Source organism: Sycon ciliatum, chromosome 12, assembly GCF_964019385.1.
Source record: "Sycon ciliatum chromosome 12, ocSycCili1.1, whole genome shotgun sequence".
In the NCBI taxonomy this organism is placed as follows: domain Eukaryota; kingdom Metazoa; phylum Porifera; class Calcarea; order Leucosolenida; family Sycettidae; genus Sycon; species Sycon ciliatum.
In genome coordinates this window covers 10,246,141-10,255,012 of record NC_088654.1, presented here as the reverse complement: position 1 = coordinate 10,255,012, position 8,872 = coordinate 10,246,141, and positions in this window count along the sequence as shown.

Here is an 8,872-nt window from a genome sequence, read left to right as displayed (position 1 = left end):
TTGTCTTGGCAGTCTCGTTGTGTATGGAGCACGCACACGCACGTTCTCTGCAACACGTGTCTTTGCCTGATGACACACCCACCGCGCCCGACCAAGCTATTCGCGAAGTGTTTTGGGTCCGGCGGATTCTGCCGGCAGAAAAATTGGCAGAATTCGGTACTTTTTCTGGTAAGTTTCATGCATGATTGGTATGTGGATAAAGAAATGGAGCAGAATTCGAGGAATTGCCCGCCATAAGGTTTGTATGGTTCTGCCAATTTCAGCCCTCACCATCGTCTACACAGATTTCAAAAGCGTCGACCTCCATTTTGAAAACATGGCGGCTAGCCGCGCTACCCGTGGGCGCACGTGCCCCCCGCGTGTCTTCGAGCTAAAGACCATGTCGCGTACTCGACGCTACTCATTTTCTTGTCTTTCCCCATTTTTTTTGAAACCAGCTCAGCTTTTGCTTCGTCTCCAACTCCAAGCTGTAGTCTGAGTTTGGTTCTCTTGTCTTCTTGCAGCAGAATAGTGCAGACTTTACGGCGCGCCGAGCTTCTCCTAGAGGAGCTCTTTTTTAGCATCGGCAGACTGTCTATTGTAGTTTAGCTGTGTCCTCAGTCCTATCTCGCCGTCGTCTCACGAGCGCGCGAATATCGAATGCAGCTGCACCTATTTTCTTGTCGTTCTTATTATTTTTCTGGCGAACTCATTCATCTGATGCTTCCTTTTTGAAAGCTTCAGGTGGCTGAGTTCTCCCATTAGCGACAATCATGCCGTGGAAAAGAACGGGATATTCCTCTCGCAAGAGAAAGAACGCAAGCTGGTTTTCCAATGCGACCAACCCTGCGAAGAAACAAAAGCCAGATGACGACCTAGACTCTAACAGTGAAGAGCAGTACCAGGAAGAAGATCCCATCGAAGAGAGCGTAAGTGGTGTTGATTCTTTGTAGCAAGTGGGAAAGTGGCCAGGTTATGCACGAGTAGAGCCGGTACATGCCAGGTATAATAGTACATGTTAATGTTTCCAGTCTAATTAATTAATTCATAATACGATAATATTCAATTCCACATAATTTTGTCTGCACAGCCAAATATCAACCCGTCATTGGAAAACGCCCACGCCGAACATATCCATCCCCATGAACATGATGAAAGTATTACAGAAGCCGCTCCGCCAGTTTCAGAGGACAGTCCGCACCATGACCACCAGTTAGCCGCTGCCGCAGGTAATTATAACTACGGTAATAATTATTATTGTATTGAAAATGTAAACGGCTGGCGATTGGCTCAATAAGTATAGAGGAACAACTGTAGTATCCCTGGCCCTACTTATAACCAACTCTTGTCCCACCGGTTACTCCTAAGTGCTTCTCCCAGCAACCACTTTAATACTTTGAAGTAGGACTACTAGACAACCCTGCCTGCAGACCGGTACGGCATGACCTGTATACATGTTGCACACATTCATGCTGTACTACATTACATTGATTCCTATAGCCCGTTCCTCATCACTAACTCTTTTGATTACTAGTTCTAAGATATGTTCCGCTTCTCTTCTTCTGCCAGATGTCTTCCCAGAATCCATGTCCTAGCTCGCACACAGTCAAATGGCTTTTCCAACCGCTGTCCTCTTAGTAACCTTCACGCCCAATTACCCTGCCTGCCATTCACATTAGTTTCCTTCATACTGTTAGATTGCATTCCTGTTACCTAATGGTTGCTCGCTACTTAGGTCCATTCTTCCTCCTACCTATTCCTTTCACGTTATCTCCTTGTACGTCTTCTCCTTGCACTACTATTTCTCCCCTTGCCATGTATATGCTGTCTATGCTATATAAGCCCTATCTGCTCTACCAGAGATAGATTTAACTCATAGCAGAGAAGAGAGTCCCTCCTGGCAGATTGAGCCGGAGCAGTTATATTCCGTTCAGAGTCCCTCCAGGCAGATTGAGCCGGAGAACATAATATTCACAGTCTTATTGTGTGTGCCTCCATCCGACTACTCGGCTACCCACTACACTGGTGGCAGCGGTGGGATTGCCTTAGATCACGCATATTACACTGGTGGCAGCGGTGGTTCAATTTTATAATTGCTAGATTCGAACCCACCTAGTATCTGTATTGCAGTGATGGCAGCGGCGCTCCAGAACTGATGGCAGCGGTGAATTGTTCTATTGGTGTAACCGGTACCAGCATGGCCCAACCTGATGCGTCAGTCGCCGCTACTCCTTCGCCCGCCACGTCTCCCCCTAACCCGAAATGATGACGGACAGCGTCTCTACCGATCAAGCTCCATGTCCAACGTAAGCTAATTCCCGATATGGCCTTTTCTTTCCTGTCTTCCTTCAGTCTTCCTGTTCTCTTCAGTCTTCCTTTATGCGAGTGTGTGAATCCAGTTTAGTTAGGTAGGCGTCCGATCATGGTGAGCCACGGTCTATCTAGCTAACCTGGGATAATGTGTGTTAGAGTGCCCTTTGTCCAGTTCAGTTTGGAACTGTGAACTATTTTTATGGCTCAAACGCCATGGTGGTACAGCAAGTGTGCTGTGAGTCCTATTTGGAGGACAATATTCCCTTTTGACCCCGTGAGATGGTGAGAACCTGGTGTGCTTCTATTTTTGATTTGTTATCAGTTCAGTTCTTCTGTCTACTCTAAAAACGTTATCATTTCCGATATTATTTGCCATATTCCGGTTGACGCTCTACAAGTAATACGCTATCTACTATGACGTTCACACCGCCTCCTATGATCTGCTGCTGAGCTCTAGCTACTACTACTCCTACTACTACTAGTGTCAATTGTCACCCTTTCGGCCCAGCGCTCTGTTCAAAATTCAAGAATACCTGTATGTGATTGCAAGTTAGATGTCCAGTCCACCTACTGACGGTGTCTTCCAGTGAGTAGTGCTCAGCATACAACACCGAACTCTCTGTCAAATCACGAGGGCGTGATTTAGTGTAGGAAGGGAGGGTGTAGTATCCCTGGCCCTACTTATAACCAACTCTTGTCCCACCGGTTACTCCTAAGTGCTTCTCCCAGCAACCACTTTAATACTTTGAAGTAGGACTACTAGACAACCCTGCCTGCAGACCGGTACGGCATGACCTGTATACATGTTGCACACATTCATGCTGTACTACATTACATTGATTCCTATAGCCCGTTCCTCATCACTAACTCTTTTGATTACTAGTTCTAAGATATGTTCCGCTTCTCTTCTTCTGCCAGATGTCTTCCCAGAATCCATGTCCTAGCTCGCACACAGTCAAATGGCTTTTCCAACCGCTGTCCTCTTAGTAACCTTCACGCCCAATTACCCTGCCTGCCATTCACATTAGTTTCCTTCATACTGTTAGATTGCATTCCTGTTACCTAATGGTTGCTCGCTACTTAGGTCCATTCTTCCTCCTACCTATTCCTTTCACGTTATCTCCTTGTACGTCTTCTCCTTGCACTACTATTTCTCCCCTTGCCATGTATATGCTGTCTATGCTATATAAGCCCTATCTGCTCTACCAGAGATAGATTTAACTCATAGCAGAGAAGAGAGTCCCTCCTGGCAGATTGAGCCGGAGCAGTTATATTCCGTTCAGAGTCCCTCCAGGCAGATTGAGCCGGAGAACATAATATTCACAGTCTTATTGTGTGTGCCTCCATCCGACTACTCGGCTACCCACTACACAACCATCAAATGCGCGAGTAATTCTCACGGCACATGCACCATAACCCGCTTGCAATTACCGGTATATCAGTTCATACATGCATATTATTACGATCTACATAATCATGGTACGTGGTGGTGGTACATCCACAAACAGCTAACGTTTGGATGTGCTGCTTGTGAACGTACGCTCATGCGTGTCTTGTTATGTGCAGACACAGAGAAGACACATACACAGCAGCCACAGCAAGTCACGATCTCAGCGGACACATACACAGCACTGATACAAAGTCGTCAGCATCTGCTAGAAGCAAACGCCAAGCTAGAAGCTAAAGCAAAGTCACTCGAAACAGCTGTCGCAGAACTACAGGCGGAATGCAAGCGGCAGACGGATCAGCTGCGTGGAGCACACAGCCAAGCAACAAAATTAAAAAAAACATTCAAAGACATGAAGGCATCAACAACAACGCATGGCACAGCTGTTCGGTCTGCTGTAGTGGTAGAAGATGGAGTGCGCAAGCACACGACTGGTTTTATGGCTGGTGTGAGGTTCATCAAACATGCTTGTATTCTGAGCAACCAGAAGGCTTCGCTTGCTCTCGACTTGTTTGGCAATCTGCTCATCAAAACAAACAGCGGGGACATGGGGTGGGAAGTCTCGCCGACAACGCTGAGCAGATGGAACGTGGTGCTTGGTGAGGTCGACCGGCTGAATTTATCGCACGTCTTGGCCACTGTCGACAGTGATGTATGTCTTTTTGCTGACGACTCCAATAAAGGCCATGACGAACGTCATATCATGGGTGTTCACGTCTGGTCGGCGCAGCAAAACAGGCCAGTTGGCTACATTCTGGCCAATACCGTCATTGCCAGCAGCAGAGGTAGCGACCAAGCGTCAGCCGACCACCACATCCTAACCTCAATGTTCGGTGTAAAGTCAGTGGCAACCGTCATGGGCGACAACGCAACAACGCAGTCCGGTGCAAAGAAAGGTCACGCCGTTGAGCTTGGCAAGCTTTTTGGAGGAAAAGTTACTTTCATCGGCTGCTACCCACATATTGTGAATATCGCGCTGAAGACGGCAATCGGCGATGGCTTTGGCGGCAGAGGTGGAATGAGTGATTTTAACTTGTACCAGCTACATTTTAAAGTTGCTTATGTCCACCACCAGCACCCATCATTTTACAGAGCCCTGTACACATCCGAGGGCATCTGTAAGAAGGCACCCAGTTTGCCCCAGGAGTTTGTGGAGAGCAGGTGGTCCTATATGTTTGAGCACCTGAGGTGGTGGTGGCAGCATGGAGACAGCTGCATCCAGATGGGCAAGGCAGTCCTCAAGTCTATGCCTAAGTCGAATTCTCACTACGGCATATGGCGGGAGATCATAGAAATGGCCGCAAGTCCTGTCCTTGCCACGGAGCGTTGCCTCCTATGGGAAGTGTTGCACGACTTGCTGATGCCCGCCTTGTCTTCTTGCCACAGCCAGGATGATGAGCTGAATTTCACCAGTAGCTACCTCGCTCGGATGTGGCCAACCCGGGTTCTGCAGGATATTCGCCAAGCGTCGTTCATGACCACCCATCCTCACTTCGCCCTGACCCAGACCATCCAGTCAGCGGCCAGGCTTGACGCATCATCCCAGCAGGTCTTCCACAACGAGATCCTGCCTGCATTCACTTCTGCGATAGCTGCAGCCTTGCAGAAGCATGCAACTCGGTGGCTATGTGTCCCGCTACTGCTGTGTATGGGAGCAAGCACCACACACCGCACTATGTTTTGGCGCGCATGGTTGCGGGCCACCGGACGCGAGGCACTGATCAATAGTGCCCCGCTGGCGATCGCAGTGGAGCACTCAGACCTCCTCGTCGAGGCAGCGAACTGCGGTGACATGGACGCTGTCGTGGACACGGCCATTGAACTGGAGCTGGTGGAGGCGGTTCATGTCTTAACGTGTGATCCCAGTGCTTCTTGGCTGGATGAGTACGTCGTACTGTCGCTCCTTGTGGATCAGCTGCAAGACATCAACACCTGGCGGAAACGTTGGGAAATGGATCGCCCAGAGCTACTGGTGGACATCGTGGAGGTGGCAATGATGTCAGGCCCATCGTGTCCAAGTGCGAGTTCACAGCAGTATCTGTGGAGTTGGTGTGCCAAGCACATCTTCTGCCTGCCCGTCAGCAACGCCATCGCTGAGCGCCAGTTCAATATCGGCTCCATCTACCTCTCCCATAATGAGTCGGAAGAGTCCAAGCAAGCGTCTCACCTGTTTGTGGAGAACGTCCTACACAGTCAGGGGCGTACGCCGCTCGCCTCCAGGAGTGGTTCCCATGCCAACTGATGAACCACCATTACACACAATTGAAGTGCTGTTTTTCGTACCCCACAGAGTTTCTGCATATTCTCCTCAGACTGGGTGAAATTGCCATCCACAAGCTGCTGGACGATGTCATTGCTACGCATTTATGATTTTAAAAGACTGAACTTTTCCCCGTTTTATGGATGTTTTGGTCAGCATGACGATTGCATGCAGTCTTGAAAGCTGCCTAAGTTTCGAATCATCTGGAGCAAACATCACACAGGCCAAGCAGAAGCCACCATTGCATGCCTGTCAAAAGACTATCCAGGGTAACTCCTCCAACAAGGATAGTTGAAAGTGGCGCTGTTTGCCATCCATCTGGACACGCACAGGAAATGAAATCCTTCGCCTGCGGTGGCGCACAACAATTGTCGATGACGGAAATCTTTTCCGTGTCCAGCAAATTTCGGGGGACTGGATTCCACTGTGGACGTCGACTTTCAGAATCCCTTCCAACACCCTCCCATGTCATTGAAGTAAGTTTTGGATGATCCAGCAGCTTCCAACAACGGTCGCTCTACAGCTTCGCCGACGATTTCTTCCTCAGCGCTGCTCGTTGCATGCATACTTCACTTGCACGTCAGGTGCGTCTGCATTCTCATCTATCGCTTGACCTTCGCCACTAGCACTGGCTACACACTTTGCCTGCAGCTCAAAATAGCTCTGAATAGAGCGCTGGCCCTCTGGATGTCGACGCTTCATTTTTCTTTTCCACAAAGCGAAAGCATCGTCAAAACACGACCAACTTTGTCAAAACAAACTCCAAAAGAAAATTTGACTCTGAGATCGAGGAATCCGGCGATGTAACTAGACTAGAGACTTTGTTGAACCCATCATGGATGGGTTCAGGCATGGCCCAGTTCAGTAGATCTACGCTGTGTCCCACTCCCAGCACCACTTTCACACCTGGGCTAGTGGTCAGTCACCGTCGACGCGTCCTCGGACCGGCCAGGCGGACTCCAGACATGCACTGCATGCACTTGCACTGTGAGTCTGTGAGCGATGGGACTGGATCAAAAAATTCTCTGTACCCATATCGAATTTGTTTTACTGGTTCCCGGGCATCCCGGGAACCGCCCTATGTACGCCCCTGACAGTGATAGAGATGGTGAGGACAGGGTGACCTCCCATCACAAGGAGCAGATGCGGGAGAGGTTGGCTAGGTACACGTCCACAGTGACTCGTGAGAAAATAAAGCAAGCGCAGGGTAACCTTGCCTCCAGAAAAGCCTCCTCTTCCACTGCAGGAAGGACACTGACGACTGAGGAAGTCCATCGACAGGCTCTGCAGCGTCATCCAAGCCGACCTGCGCATGCAGAGGATGTTGCGACCCTCCAGGAGAGTGGCCGAAAACACAGCGTTATATTTATTCCCACCAGGAAGGGTGATGCTGCTTCCGCGCAGACAAAATCCATCGTCTCCGCCAGCACATCCACTGATGCTATCGAGGCTCCACCCGCTGCAACAGCCGAGGCTGAAGTCGAGGAAATCCAGTCCTAATGCTGTAAGTACTGATAATCTCACCAGCTTTCTTCTTTCTTAATAATTCGAAGCCTCCTCGTCTGCCTTGACCTGTAGCTAGCTGTTCTCAACAATAATTATTTTTGAAGCTTTCTCGTTCGAGAGCTTCTCTACAATCATAGATTTCGTAGCTCTGAACACTGACCATCAAGGCCGGTCAGTGTTGGCATCCAGTCTGGTTCTACATGACTACCGCCGAGTACTGCCTACTACTGGTATGTACAGTCAGTGCAGTGGTGACAGTGTAGGTCGATCTACCAGTCTACTGCACTGCAAAAAGCACCTGCACGGCGCGTAGATGCATGTAGCTGTTGTTTGTTTGTTTTTGCCGAGAAAGAATCCCTTTGGTCCTTTTCGCAGCGAGGGCGCAGCACGGAAACTGGTCTATTGAATTCATTTCTTGGTCGATTTTGACAACCAATACGTCGTTGTTTTTCTTTTTTCACTGGCTATCCTTTCTCCGCTTCCGAATTGCGATGCTGGCCACTTGGAAAGCCTTGAAGTGGCACGAGTGGAGGCCGATTTGGGAGGTAATTTTCGGCCAAACAGCCATCAAATCGAAAAATTCGAAGCGGACAATCTGTTGGTATCTATCGAATGAAGACGTTGGCCAATAAAAAATCTTTGGAAACTACACCGTATCAACCAAGGAATTACGGTAAGTTTGAGAATTTTGGTACGTTAGGTGTACGCTGATTGGTCAATGAGCGCGACCGTTGAGAAACGGGTCAGTGACGCTTTGTACAGCGTTGGTGAGGGCTGAATTTCACTGCTTTTCGAGCAGAATCTGCCACCTGTTCGAGCAGAATCCGCCGGTCCCTAGAAGTGTCCTTATACCCAAAATCTACCGGTATATAATATATAATATATTATAATATGAGCCGCGAAAACGACCCTTAGGGGTTTCGAAATTTTTTCAAGAAAATGGTCGATTTGTGACGTTTAACGATTTTTGATCGCGCTGCGAACAGCGCGACGAGTTCTTCTTGAACTCCTTGCTTGAATTTATTTGAAGTTAGTTAGTTGAAGTGTTGTCGAGTGGCGACTTGAGTGTTCCTTGATATTGTTGCGATGGCTGCGGACGCCAGAGCTGTTCGCAGAGCACACGCGGCAGTCATTGTGTACAGCTAGCTCGAGCCTGGTGGGGAGTGGATGCTGAAGTACCCGCTGAAGAAGTTCAGAGTGAGGATGAGACGTTCTTTGGTTCCGACATCGATGTCGACAGCGAGGCGGAATCGCCGCCGTCATCTCAGGCTGCGTTGAGGCTCAAGGTGGTCGATGACTGGTCAGAGTCGGAAGATGAGGAGTCATCACCTGTGATAAATTCTGAGTCTGGGGTAGTGACGGCAGCG